General features: G+C 37.6%; 1 protein-coding gene across 2 annotated transcripts in view; it reads right to left on the bottom strand.

The window, feature by feature from the left end:
• The window catches only part of LOC124233824 (R3H domain-containing protein 1-like), a 181,140-nt gene that overhangs the window by 151,814 nt on the left and 14,716 nt on the right, over positions 1–14,610 (bottom strand). Inside the window, exon 1 of one of the 2 annotated variants that reach the window (XM_046651059.1) lies at positions 6,108–6,258. The exons of the other annotated variant lie outside the window; for it this stretch is intronic. The gene's annotated coding sequence lies outside the window, so the exon portion shown is untranslated. Of the gene's footprint in view, positions 1–6,107; positions 6,259–14,610 lie in introns of those variants that run through there. 2 annotated transcript variants of the gene reach the window in all.

Here is a 14,610-nt window from a genome sequence, read left to right as displayed (position 1 = left end):
TAACAATGGAAAAAACTGACACAGCCACCATGAAGTATATTCAGAGACCTTGGTTTGATTAAAAAAAAAAAATTTCCCCATCCCCCTTGGCAACCAATTTTAAGAGCTGACAATACTTAGTACTGAAATGATCTTCTCTAAATCTCCCCAAGCTACATTTTAACACTACTTTCTGTACTCAGTCAATAATAATGTACACATTATCAATAAATGGCCCAAGTGCTACAGCTCTAAGACCTTCAATAAACATTTTAATTGTTGGATTACTGGCTCCTCATTTCTTTAGCTCCAATTCCATGGTGGTGAAATAACGACAATAAAGATGACTAACACTTGAGTGCTTCATGACAGGTGCTATGGTCTGATTGTTCGGTCCCCCTAAAATTCCTATGTTGAAATCCTAATGCCCAATGTCATGGTGTTAGAAGGCAGGTTCTTTGGGAGGTGCTTAGGTCATGAGGTCACAGTTCACGGAGCCCTCATGAATGGGATTAGTGCTCTTATAAAAGAAAATCCACAGAGCTCCCTAGATCCTTCTACTATGTGAGGACACAAGAAGTCGGCAGTCTGCAACCCAGAAGAGAGCCTTCACCAGAACCCAACCATGCTGGCTCCCTGATCTAGGACTTTCAGCCTCCAGAACTGTGAGCAATAAATTTCTGCTGTTTATAAGCCACCCAGTCTACAGTATTTTGTTATAGAAGCCCAAACTGACAGTAGCAAACACATTTACATGAATTAAGTCATTTAATTCTCAAAATAACCCATCGAAATAGGTGTAAAATTATCCCCATTTTACAAATGGGGAAATGAAGGCAAGGAAGGTTTTGTAAGCTGCCTAATGCTTTAAAGTTATCAAATAAAGGAGGCAGGATATCGTTCAAGATATTCCAAGTCTAGAGAGCCGTGCTAATAAAGTAGCTACTACACTCATGTAGCTACTTAAATTTAATTAATATTTAAAAAAATTAGAAATTCAGTTCTTCAGTTACATTAGGTACATGTTAGTGCTCAGTAGCCCCATGTGGCTAGTGGCTACCATGCTGGACAGTGCGGATATGGAACATTTCTTTCCATCACCGTACAAAGTTCTATTGGACAGGAGGGCTATGTCAGCAATCTTAGCTACTATATAATATATATAATACACCTTATTTGTATATGAAAACTGATGTGTGCTTAGAGAACTGGCATTACACTTGAACCAATTAATTTATAATTCAATATTTATTTCCAGTGTTTTATTGTTAGTTTTCCCCCTTTATCATTTAACTACATCTACCACACTGGATCTCTTAAAATTTGTACCTCTCTAGCAATGTGGACTCCATGCCTCAATTTAAAGACATTTTCTAAGATCTGGTGTCAAAATTTATTTTGGACTGTTACATTCCTTTGTATATGGGTCCATGTATTTTGTTCAATGAATAGTGACTATGCCTATTGGCTTCTGTTACTTCATCTATTTAATGCCCCGTTCCTCTACTTCTAGTAGTAGTATCACTCGTCAGAGGCCTTGCCCTCCACTTGACAACTTCTACTTTCAGCTCCAGGGGTGAGAAAATGAGCTATGCTTCTACTATACTCCAGTCCCTGGCAACAGTTCAGCATTGAACTTGTGACTTAAGCTGGGTCATTCAGAATGTGCCAAAAGATTCTCCTCACCACTAGCTCATTCCTACTGGGATCAAGAGACCTAAGGATCTATAGCAACCAGGATTTCCTGGCAACATGGATGAAGCTGTCTACAGAATACCTGCAGAGAGGAAATAACAGATTATACCACTTGAGGCCTGGACCTAACCGCTCCTCAACTTCTGGATCTAGCATTCACAGGAGTTAGGAAATTCCCCTTTTGTTGAACTAGTATGCTTTGGATTTCTATCACTTACAATTAAAAGAGCAGGAGAAGACTAACACCAGAGATAGAGTTCAAAGATCCTTGGCATTATTTAGGAAGGAGAATAAGACACTAATGAAATACTTAGGATAAAAAAGGGTAATCACTACAAGAAATAATATAGAGTGCATACTTCCAAGTTAGGAAAGCAAAAGCAAAAAGAACAAAACCAAAAAACCAGAAGTAAACCAAAAACAAAAAAAAAACTACCTTAAGATAATGATATTGCTAATTACCACTGTCACACAAACGGGACAAAAAGGCACTTGTCCTAGACTCCCAGTTCTTGGCCTCTGAAATAGAGCCAAGTGAGGTTTAAAAGTCATTAAGAATGAAAAAAAAAAGCTGTATGAGCCTAGGTTTTAGTCTGTGTCTTATGCTCCTCAATCTTTAGGCAGTAGCACCTTTCCTACAAGCGTAAAATATATTTCTAAAGGAGGCTATAGCAATATGGTCTAGGTATACAGGTAACTGTTAAAATTGTAAGATCCAGAGGACCTAAGCAGAACAATTTTTTTTTTTTCCCATCTGAATTCTAAGTGCTGCTCCAAAGTGACAATTTTGATTTTTGTTTTATTAAAATTACTTGTTAATGATTCTGTCTCTACAACTAAGAATCTAAGTCTCTTAATCACCTTTTCACACCTAGTATTTAACAAAGAACTTGAAATATAGCATGTGTAATAAACCATCACTCAATCAACTGTTCCTCCTGACCAGTAATTACTGTGGTGTTTTAAATCATGTGTGTTCTGCTTTTAAAAAAACTGCTTTACTGAGATATAATTCCCATACCATACAATTCATCCATTTCAAGTGTCTAATTCAATGGCTTTTAGTATATCCACAGAATAGTACAACTCTCACCACAATTGTAGAATATTTTCATTACCCCAAAAAACCCACTCCCCTTAGCCATCATCCCCCAAATCTCCCCCATTCCCCTAGCCCTAGGAAACCACTAATTTACTTTGTGTCTCTATAGATTTGCCTACTGTGGACATTTCAAATACAAGGACCATATAATATGTGGTCTTTCATGACTGTCTTCTTTTACTTAGCGTGTTTTCAAGGTACATCCATGTTGTAGCATGAATCAGTACTTCATTGCTTTTGGTTGTCTTATAATACCCCACTGTGTGGATATAACAAGTTTTGTTTATCCACTCACCAACTGATAGACATTTTGGTTGTTTCTACCTTTTAACTTATTATGAATAATGCTATTATAAACATTCATGTACAAGTTTTGTGTGGACTTACATTTTGTTTTCTTTTGGTCACATCCTAAGATTGGAATTCCTGGGTCATATGGTTTAATGGTTTAAATGTTTAACCATTTGAGGAACTGCCAGAGTTTTTCCAAAGCAGCTATGCCATTTTATGTTACCATGGGTGGTATATGAAGACTTCAATTTTTCCATATCCTCAACAACACTTGATATTATCTGACTTTATGATTATAGACACCATAGTGATTTTGAAGTGGTATCTCACTGTGGTTTTCATTTGCATTTTCTTCATAGCTGATAATGTCTATTAGCTTTTTAAATTGACTCCTGAATGTGATAGTAGGATTTTTTCACGAGCACAAAGAAGGATGTATATCCATCTGCTAGACAGGATGGACATGGACTACTTCATGTATGTACTAATTTGCAAGGGCTGCTGTAACAAAATACTACAATTGGGTAGCTTAAACAACAGAAATTGTCTCACTGCTCTGGAGGCCAGAAGTCCAAAATCAAGGTGTTGGCAAGGTTGGTTCCTTATGAGGGATCTGTTCCAGGCCTCTCTCCTTGGCTTGTAGATGGCCGTCTTCATGTTTACAAAGCACTTTCCCTATATAACTATCTGTCTCCAAATCTCCGCTTTTTATAAGGATACCAGTTATACTGGATTAGGTGCTCACCCTACTCCAGTATGACCTCACCTTAACTAATTATATCGACAATGACCCTATTTTCAAATGAGGTCATGATCTGAGGTACTAAGGGTTAAGACTTCAACATGAGAGTCTGGGGGGAGGGGGAGGCACAATTCAACCTATAAAAATATTTTTAAAATTTATGGTTTAAAAAAGCTGATGTTGGAGGAAAGGATATAGCTCTGTCTAGATTCTCCTTTAAAACTAGATCTTGCTATTTCAAACCCGTTTTCTGTGAGCTATGATGCCTACTGGCACTGCTATGAACATTTCCCAGCAGTAACAGAAACCTGGGATCTTTACTGTGCTCACAATACCCGAGCTCATAAACTGTTCCCTGTCTGTGGAATCAAAGGAAGCTGGTATAAGCAGAAGTTCTCTTAAAGAGATACCAGTCTCAAAAAAGGTCCCTCTATTTCAGAAGCTTCTGGCAGTTCATCAGCTTTCATTTTTTCATCGACTGTCTTACTTTTCATCGTACCTTAGTGAATGTTAATATTCTTTTTCGAATACAAAAGCTTTTTATATGACATTGGTAAAGTTTTAAAGACTAGAAACACAAATAAAAAAGTTTTTAAAGAAATAATGAACTTATCCCAGATGTGTAGACTAAACTATCTTTAAAACAGCCAACTGACAAGGCATCGGGATTCTGGTATCACCATTCCTTAGACGCTTGATACTTTTAACCCTAATAAAACTGAGTTTTAAATTTGGGAAATTCAACTTATAAGAAGTTTATAAAGCTTCTTAAAAACAACTTCATCTATTAAGACAGAATTCTAATTTAGACTGAAAAATCTTAGATTGGTTTATTAAGAATTGACTGAAAACTAAAGTTAATCTCCTGAAAACTCCAGAGAATGAGCATTTTTGCATGTTTAACTTAGTTCTCTGAAAACAGTTTGGGGCTATACAGTACCTAATTATAAATGTTATAAACAGCTTCAATTGTCGCCAAGGAAAAAGATACCAATACTCCTAATTATATTATAACTTTACGAAGTATCCAATATTTAGGTTTCTAGTTATATGTATAGCACATCTTAATAAATTTTGTGTGTCATTAAATACTAATGAAGTCTGACTTTTAAAAAAGTTTTGCTTAAAACTGAAGCCTAACAAAGCTATGATAAAACCAAAAAACACCTACAACTAAACAACAAAAAAACAAACCACCCCATAAAAAATAGACAAGGACTTGAACAGAAATTTCTCCAAAGAAGATAGGCAAATGGCCAAAGACGCTATCACAAATCACTGGGGGAATGCAAATAAAAACTACAAAGAGATACCACCTCACACCTATTAGGATATTTATTATCAAAAGAACAGAAAATAACAAGTGTTGGTGAGAACGTGGAGAAACTGGAACCCCTGTGCATTGTTGGTGGGAATGTAAAACTGTACAGGCACCATGGAAAACAGTAGGGTGATTCCTCAAAAACTTAAAAAACAGAATTACTATATGACCCAGCAGTTCCACTTCTGGGTATATATCCCAAAGAACTGAAAGTGGGGTCTCAAAGAGGTCTATGTATACACCCACATTCACAGCAGCATTATTCACAATAGCCCAGAGGTGGAAACAACCCAAATGTCTATGACATGGACATGATATGACAATGGAGTAGTATTCAGTCTTAAAAAGCAAGGAAATTCTGACATATGCTACAACAGGACAAATCTTGAGGACATTATGCTAAGTGAAATAAGCCAGTCACAAAAAGACAAATATTGTATGATTCCACTTGAAGTACTGAGAGCAGTCAAATTCAGAGACAGAAAGTAGAATGCTGGTTGCCAAGAGCTGGGGAAGAAGGGTATGGGGAGCTGTTGTTTAACAGGGATAGAGTTTCAGCTTTGCAAGATGAAGAGAGTTCTGGAGATTAGTTGCACAACAGTGTAAATGTACTTAACACTACTGACTGTACACGTAAAAATGGTTAAGACAGTAAATTTTATATTATGTGTATTTTACCACAATTAAAAACAAAACCTTCCAATCACCCACAGTATCAAGACTTTTTTTGCCCTAGGTTTAGGGTTGTGCAAACACACAAACTCATAAAGTAAACAAGAGAGCACTTATTAACTATGTATTAGTACCACATTCCAATTAGATGGTGTATTGGTATACAGATAATTAGAGAGTGAAATTACATATAATTTCATATATATATATATATATATATATATATATATATATGAAATAAGGAATTACTGGATTTAAACTTGTTGAAAGGTTGGGATTAATAAAACAGACATAGGAATCCTTACCACAGCTGAGATCTTCAGCCTTTCTTTCCTGCCACCACACATCTTAGAGACATAACATACTCCTTTCGGAAATCTTCTCAAATGGAAAGAAAGAAAAGGTATACTTCAAAAGAGGCTCCCTCCTCTTATCTCCTTGAGGGAAAGCAATCTTTCTCCTTCTCATTTAAAAATTCTCTAATTCTAGGAGTACAAAGAAAAAATAAACAAATTACAAGGATGAGAACAAATAATGCAAGCAGCAGGAAATGGGATCACAAACACAGGTCAGTAAATTTCTCATGGGCAAGCAAAAATTCTATCTTACTCACTACTGTGTCTCCTGGAAAACCTATCACAGACCCAGGCACATAGTTAGGGATCAACACATTCTAAAGAAAGTTGAGGAGTAGGTTTGAAGAAGAGAGACATCTCTTCACTTGAGACTGGTAGAAGAAAGAGAATGGTTATTGAGACAGACTTTTAAAGTATCCATGGCTAAATCAGTGACCCTATACTATAATAAATGGCCGCAATATCTTCAGCAAGCTAGGAGTGGAATTCATTTATGCAAATGGCAAGGAGGGGGCTGGCCCCGTGGCCGAGTGGTTAAGTTCACACGCTCCGCTGCAGGCGGCCCAGTGTTTCATCGGTTCGAATCCTGGGCGCAGACATGGCACTGCTCATCAAATCACGCTGAGGCAGCATCCCACATGCCACAACTAGTAGGACCCACAACGAAGAATATACAACTATGTACCTGGGGGCTTTGGGGAGAAAAAGGAAAAAAATAAAATCTTAAAAAGAAATGGCAAGGAGGCTTAAAGAGAGAGGAGAAAAGACAATGCAATGGACTTTTGCAAGACAGTGCAAAAGACGGCAAACAGAAGTCGTGGAAATACAAGAGATAATTAAAAGGATTACAATCCAACTTAAAGCAGAAATTGATTTTTTTTTCATCCATTCATTTATTCGATAATCATTTATCAAGCATATACCATCCTAGAGATAAAGTCAAATGAGGCTGAGTGTGTCTCATGAAGGAGCTCAGTCTAGAAGGCATGAAAAGAGAGTTAACAGTTTCATAAATCCTATAACAGATCTTTGCTCAGTGAGCTGAAGTCATGGAAAGACATCAAAAGACCCTGTATGTGTACATGTGTGTGAAGGAGTGCATTCCAGGGAAAGTTTATGCCCCTTTTCCAGACAAGGATCACATTCACTTCAGCTCTGAAATTTTTCTTGGAAATTATTCTCTCTTCTCTAGTATGGTGGCAACGACCCTAGTTGAGAACTTGCTACTTTCTATTTGGCCTATTGCTGTTGTCTCTTACTTAGTCTCCCAACCTCCAATTTCTCCTGCCTACAGTCCACCCTTCCCAATTATCGGCACTTTATTTTTCCTGGAGGGCAGTGTCCTCACCCTACTTTGACCTCCTCACCTACGCTTTGTTCTAAGCTACACTCCTAAGTGTTTACCTTGTTCCCTGCTGGACTGTCCTTCTATGCTCATCCCTCCTTTCCATCTTTGGAAATCTTGACATTTCCTCAAAGTCAAGTTGAACATAAATACTGTCTCTTCTAAGCTCCCCAAAATTTTTGTATTTTTTCATAGTATTTATGACAGTAGCAGAAATTGATTTAAAAAAAAAAAAACAGGTTATGCCACAACTAGAAGGACCTGCAACTAAGATATACAACTATGTACCAGGGGCGATTTGGGGAGATAAAGCAGGAAAAAAAAAAAAAAAGATTGGCCACAGTTGTTACCTCAGGTGCCAATGTTTTTTTTCTTTTTTTCTTTTTTTAAAGACTGGCACCTGAGCCAACAACTGTTGCCAATCTTTTTTTTTTCTTCTTGCTTTATCTCCCCAAACCCCGCCCCCCCGCCCCCCACCCCCGCACACAGCTGTACATCCTAGTTGTGGGTCCCTCCAGTTGTGGCATGTGGGACGCTGCCCCAACGTGACCCGACGAGCAGTGCCATGTCTGCGCCCAGGATCCGAACCCTGGGCCGTGCAGCAGAGCGCCAGAACCCAACCACTTGGCCACGGGGCCGGCCCCTCAGGTGCCAATCTTTAAAAAAAAAAAAACAAAACAGGTTAAATCTGCTCAGTTCTGTATCTTCTTTTACCACCACCCACATATCAGAAAAAGTATAGAAAAGAGAGCATGTGGGTGATCTAGAAACCAACATCAGAACACTGGCCTCAGTGAAGCAAGACAGCAATGAGAGAGTTTACTGTGAAACAAAATGGGTGAGCAAGGAGCTAGCTCTCTCTGAAAAGGTCCTCAGTGAGGTAATTTTAAAAGGCTTGAGAGAACAAAAGCATACTGTAAAATATTTTTTCGGAGAGTATTTTTTATCTTTGGCGACTACATTACCAGTTCCGAAACGGCAGAATTCAAAACAGAGTTTTGAAAATCAATTTTCCCAGGTAGGCAGAAACACAAGTTCCACAAGCAGTCCTTAAGACATGCCTCAGTCCAGATGAAGATGAAGAAAACGAGAATATCAGGAAGGATAAGAACAGTTCAGTGTTCACGGCCAAACTGACCTAACGCCAGTGTTGAGACTGGGATAAGGCATTAACCAGGATATGTACCTAAGGTTAATAGGACGTGAGTCACCAGCTCATTTAAAAAAAGGTATCAGCTATCAGATTGTAATTTTATTGTAATCTCATTTCCTTTGGAAGTCACACTTAAACCAACGGAGAGGAATTTTATTTAAGCCAAAGTTTTGACAGAATTTTAGCTTGAAGTTGAATATGTCTGAATTTATGAAAAGGAAGTTTCTTTTTCTAAATCTATTACTAAATAGAGTATTCTAGAGGTGTAAGTTGATCTACCATTTTCTCAGATCAATACATCTAATTACATTCAAATCTACAAACATTTACTAAGTACAATGGTGTACAAGGTATTATGAAGTTGACAAAGTCCTTGACCTCAGGTAATTTTAAAAAGGAGCAGTGTCTCCTTGACTGGGTGTAGGGGGAAGGCAGATAGCAGCAGAGGTAGGGGTTGTGCGTATGATGAACCATGCAGAATACAAGGTACAGAGTAATAAGTTATGAAAATGATACATATACAGTGCCACAGGAGAACATATGGAAGAGAGCTTCTGGGGTATGTTTCAAAAACAAACCTGTATTTAAGAACAGGTTATGGAAACATGTGAGATACATAATGGAGGAGAGAAGGATTGGTAAATGGTTATTTTAATTAGAAGAAATATTATGAGCACAGACTTGGAAGGGAGAAACTTCATGAGAATTTTAGGGAATGCTCAGTTGTTTGATTTGAATAGGGTTAACCCCATGGGTTAAGAAATGGTGAGGTATTAACAGGATGTTGCTCCCATTGCACCTTGTATAAACCTCAATATACCCTGCTCTTTTTTGGTAAGGAAGATTTGCTCTGAGCTAATATCTGTTGCCAATCTTCCTCTATTTTGCATGTGAGTTGCCACCACAGCATGGCTTGATCAGTGGTGTAGGTCCACGCCTGGGATCTGAACCCACAAACCAGTGCTGCTGAAGGGGAGTGTGCTGGACTTAACCACTATGCCATGGGGCCAGCCTCAGCCCCCACTTTTTTTAACCAAACTTATCAAGTGGATTTGTAATGACTTATTAGATTGTCTCTTCTAATAGACTGAGCTTGCAGGGCAAGTGTTTAAATCGCTGATTTTTGTACAGTATTCCCCCCTTATCTGCAGGGGATATGTTCCCAGACCCCCCAGTAGATGCCTGAAACTGCAGATAGTACTGAACTCTATCTATACTATGTTTTTCCTATACACACATACCTATGATAAAGTTTAATTTATAATTTAGGCACAGTAAGAGATTAATAACAATAACTAATAAAAGTAGAACGATGATAATATATTGTAATAAAAGTTATTGCAGATCTTAGCAACCTCAGCATATAATTTTTTTCTTTCCTTATTAAGTTGAGAACTTTGACCTTTTCTCTTAAAGGAAGCACTTTACGGCTTCTTTTCGGCATATCCAAATTTCCATCATCACTACTCTTGTGCTTTGGCACCATTATCAAGTAAAGTGAGGGTTACTTGAACACAAGCACTGCAGTACCATGACAGTCAATCTGATAACCCAGAAGGCTACTAAGTGACTATGGGCGGGTAATGTATAAAGTGCGGACATGCTGGACAAAGGGATGATTCACGTCCCGGGCAGGATGACATAGGATGGCGCAAGATTTCATCACACTACTCAGAATGGCATGCAACTCAAAATTTATGAATTATTTCTGGAATTTTCCATTTAATATTTTTGGACCATGGTTGACCACGGGTAACTGAAACCACAGATAAGGGGGGGACTACTTTATTCCCAAAGCCAGGGCCTGGCACACTGTAGGTATTCACAATGTTTTTTTCAAGGAATAAACGACTGACAAATGAGTGAGCTATATAGCAGAACCAGATCAGAGAGTCTTAAATGTCTATTATTTTCTTACATAGGAAATTAAATGAAAATAATTTATGCAGTGTCACATTTAAGGGACAGTTAATTCCTAGAAAATAAAAAAGTAGTAAGATAACAGAAAATAAAAACAGAAAATCTAAAAATGTTAAAAGTACACATAATCCAACATGAGCTGATGTGACTTCGTACTGTGAAGGAAACTGTATTGTTAACTTCTCATAACCCTTTAAAAGTAGAGTACTGCCACCACTTAGGGTTATGAATTTGGCTTTAAGAGAAATAGCTGAACTGCTTATATGTATTTCTTCATATTTTAAATGCAGCTTTTATTTGTATACCTGAGTTAAGAAATTAATAAACAATGAGATGAGAATAGAAAAATACTCTTGAGACCTGATTTTCCCCTCTACTCTATATTTATAACCTGTAGGTATCCTTTATAACATTCCAAAAAAAAAAAGGATAATTTTCTTAAGCTGAATTGGCTTTGCTTCTGTAAATATATTTTTAAAATTAAAGTAATGATACAGTATATAATCTTGGATCATCATATACAAGGAAGGCCAATATCTCTGAATCTTTCAGGACTCCATATATTACTTGAAAACTCCTAAGTTTTCTAAATTAAGCCATACTCGAATTCTATAATAGTAATGATAATCTTTCTCTCCCTCTCTCTTCCAGATTTAATACTGTAAGTAAAGAGATCTGATCATACTAAGAAAAATAAGGAGGTGACAGGTTGACTCTAACACACAATTTTAAAATCAATTTCCTGAGAGCCACAACTGAAATATGAAAGAAAAAAGGTTAACAGCAGAAGAGGCAGAGGTACCGTTATAAATGCTTCCAGAAAAACACAGCCCTAGAAACAATAAGGCAATGAAATCTGTATCAACACTACCTTAACCAAAACACCCTTCAGCAGTTCCACTTGACTCAAAGCACACAATTCAAATCCTTGTTTGTCATTTAAGATCCTACAGGATTTTGCCCAAACTTAACTTTCCATTGTTATTTCCTTTCATCCATCCTAGACTGCTCGAGGCTAGACCACTCACCACTCATCTCCTGTACTCACCAGTGCTCTTCTCTTTATCTAGAATGCTCTTCCTCCCATTTCTGCCTAGTGAATCACACATTGTCTAAGCTCCAGCTCAAACTCCAATTCACTTTCTTCTACCTGTTTTCTTCACCTGTTTCATGATCTACTTTCTACCTCACAACTTTCCCTAACCTCTCCAGTCCAGACACTCCTTTTTCTTTTGAACTTCTCAAGCATTTATTATTCTATATCCTTCACTTGGTATATAATTATTTGCTCTCATTCTCTCAATTAAATATGTAAAAATGTAAAGTCACTAATTCTTGAATTTTGGAGAAAAGAGTACCTGCTCTATAAATATGCACAAGTCTCAATAATCGAACATAAATCATTTTACTGTAGATTAAGTCATAACAGTTTCCTTGAGTTAAATTAACAGGCCATTTCGTTTCTTCACCCAGTTACTGTATGCTCAGAAGACAAATTTTAATGGCAGACTTGCCATAGCATCAACTAAAAAAACTAGCATCTTTTCAAAATATAGACTTTGAATACATGCAGTTTATTGTATATCAATTATACCTCAATATAGCTTAAAAAAAAAGTTCTTCCCCACATCCAAGGAGTTTTTGGATGCAATATTATGGTGTAGATAATTATATTTAAGACAGTGTTGCTTGGTATTATAGCCCATAGAATAGCTGGCTTGACTTTCTGACTAATGGAGATATCATGAGGCAACAGCCATGCTGAGATACAAATAAATTCCTACCTTTCCAGCCATTTCTCAATTTCTTTCTATTATATATATATATATAATATGTATTTTCCTTCTCCCCAAAGCCCCAGTGCATAGTTGCATATCCTAGTTGTAAGTCATTCTAGTTCTTCCATGTGGGATGCTGCCACAGCATGGCTTGATGAGTGGTGGGTAGGTCTGTGCCCAGGATCTGAACCGGCAAACCCCACACCGCCAAAGCAGAGCACGCAAACTTAACCACTCAGCCATGGGGCCAGCCCCTTAATTTATTTCTTAACTATGTGGCATTGGTGGTGAAAGGTAATTAATCAAATGAACAAGTGTGAATGGCTCAGTACAAGATCCTCCACAAACAATTAGTGCATTATTACTTACTTTATACTGAATCAAATGTGTTCACTCTCATCTTAAAGACAAAGTTACATAATTAGCACACAAAAAAAATCTTGAAAGCTGGATGGGTATCTCTGATATCTGTGTAAAAATACAGATATCTTACAAGTGCCTGACTTACAAACGACCCTATGTGCAAATATCAAATCCCACTTACCCCCAAATAAATAAAAACCACATTTGGTACCACATTCTATCTTCCTTCTAACGTAGCCTCAGAATCTGAAAGTACTTCTTCCACCTCCCTCCTCCACATTAATTCTTGTTCCCAGTTTTCAGGGATCAAGAACACCTTCATGAATCTCTCCTCTGCTCTCATCAGACTCAAAGGGAAATACTGAGATGCTCAGCTTTGCTTGTTGACTCTTACTAGAGTTCCATCCTGAGACCACCCTACTTCCAGAAAACTATTTCATTTTCCTTTCCCATACTCTCCTGCTCCTACAAGTCTGTCCAACATGCGTGTTAAGAAATACTCCTCCTCTATCATCACTTTAAGGAGATGGATGGTGCTAGGCTATCAGGTAAGATTATCTCCCTCCAATTTTAACTTGGAACTCACTGTCTCACAAAAACAATAATGGGCTTCGGGTCATAGAGCAACACCAGCATTCTGCTGGAATACTATATTACAAATGTGCTTGACCTTCAAACTGCTAAAAACATATTTCCAGGCCTTTTTCTTGGAGATTCTGATTTAGTAGGTAGCAAGTGTATATTTAAATGAGTACTCTAGGTTAACTGTCAGTAGGACAGCCATATAATTTATTGTCCACATCACGGCATACTTCAGAGTCAAAGAGGGCATTTTTATAATTATGCCAGTACAACAGGCATAAACTGGGGCTGTCCTGGGCAGACTAGTGACTACCCTGTTTATTAGGTAAGTTTGGAAAACAGTCATGAATCAGTATCTCTCCAATTTGCCAACATGACTTAGAACTAAACCTTTAATATGTTCATACACATACTAGTATTTTATATGGAACATACAGCTTAAATATTGAATAACAGTAGAGTACATAAGAGCTACACAAACCACATCTAAATACCAAAGTCTACATAAAATCAACAGTGGCTGATAATAAGCACCTGAAAATACGCTCAACAGCTTTAATCATTAGAGAAATGCAGATCAAAACCACAATGAGATATTACTACACACTCGGATGGCTATAATCAAAAAGACAGACAATAGCAAGCATTGGCAAGGAAGTGGAGAGCTTGAAACCCTCTTAAATTGCTGCTGCGAATGCAAAATGTTGCAGCTACTCTGGAAAGCAGTTTATCAGTTCCTCAAATGGTTAAACAGAGTTACTATACGACCCAGCAATTCCACTCCTAGACGCATACCCAAGAGAAATGAAAATGATGCATCCACACAAAAACTTTTACAGGAATGTTTATAGCAGTGTTATTCATAATCACCAAGAAGTGCAAACAACTCCAATGTCCCTCAACTGATGAATTTATTTTTAAAATGTGGTATAGCCATACAGTGGCATATTATTCTACCAACAAAAGAAATGAAGTATTGGGTGCTGGCCCCGTGGCCGAGTGGTTGAGTTCGCGCACTCCGCTGCAGGCGGCCCAGTGTTTCATTGGTTCGAATCCTGGGCGCGGACATGGCACCGCTCATCAAACCACGCTGAGGCAGCATCCCACATGCCACAACTAGAAGGACCCACAACGAAGAATATACAACTATGTACTGGGGGGCTTTGGGGAGAAAAAGGAAAAAAAAAAAAAAAAGAAATGAAGTATTGATTCACGCTATAACATGGATGAACTTTAAAAACTTTATGCTTAAGCGAAAGACAGTCATGAAAAAATGACATGTTATATGATTTTATGAAACATCTAGAAGAA

This window comes from Equus quagga, unplaced genomic scaffold, assembly GCF_021613505.1.
Source record: "Equus quagga isolate Etosha38 unplaced genomic scaffold, UCLA_HA_Equagga_1.0 252_RagTag, whole genome shotgun sequence".
In the NCBI taxonomy this organism is placed as follows: Eukaryota; Metazoa; Chordata; class Mammalia; order Perissodactyla; family Equidae; genus Equus; species Equus quagga.
This window is presented reverse-complemented; position numbering and strand designations above follow the sequence as displayed.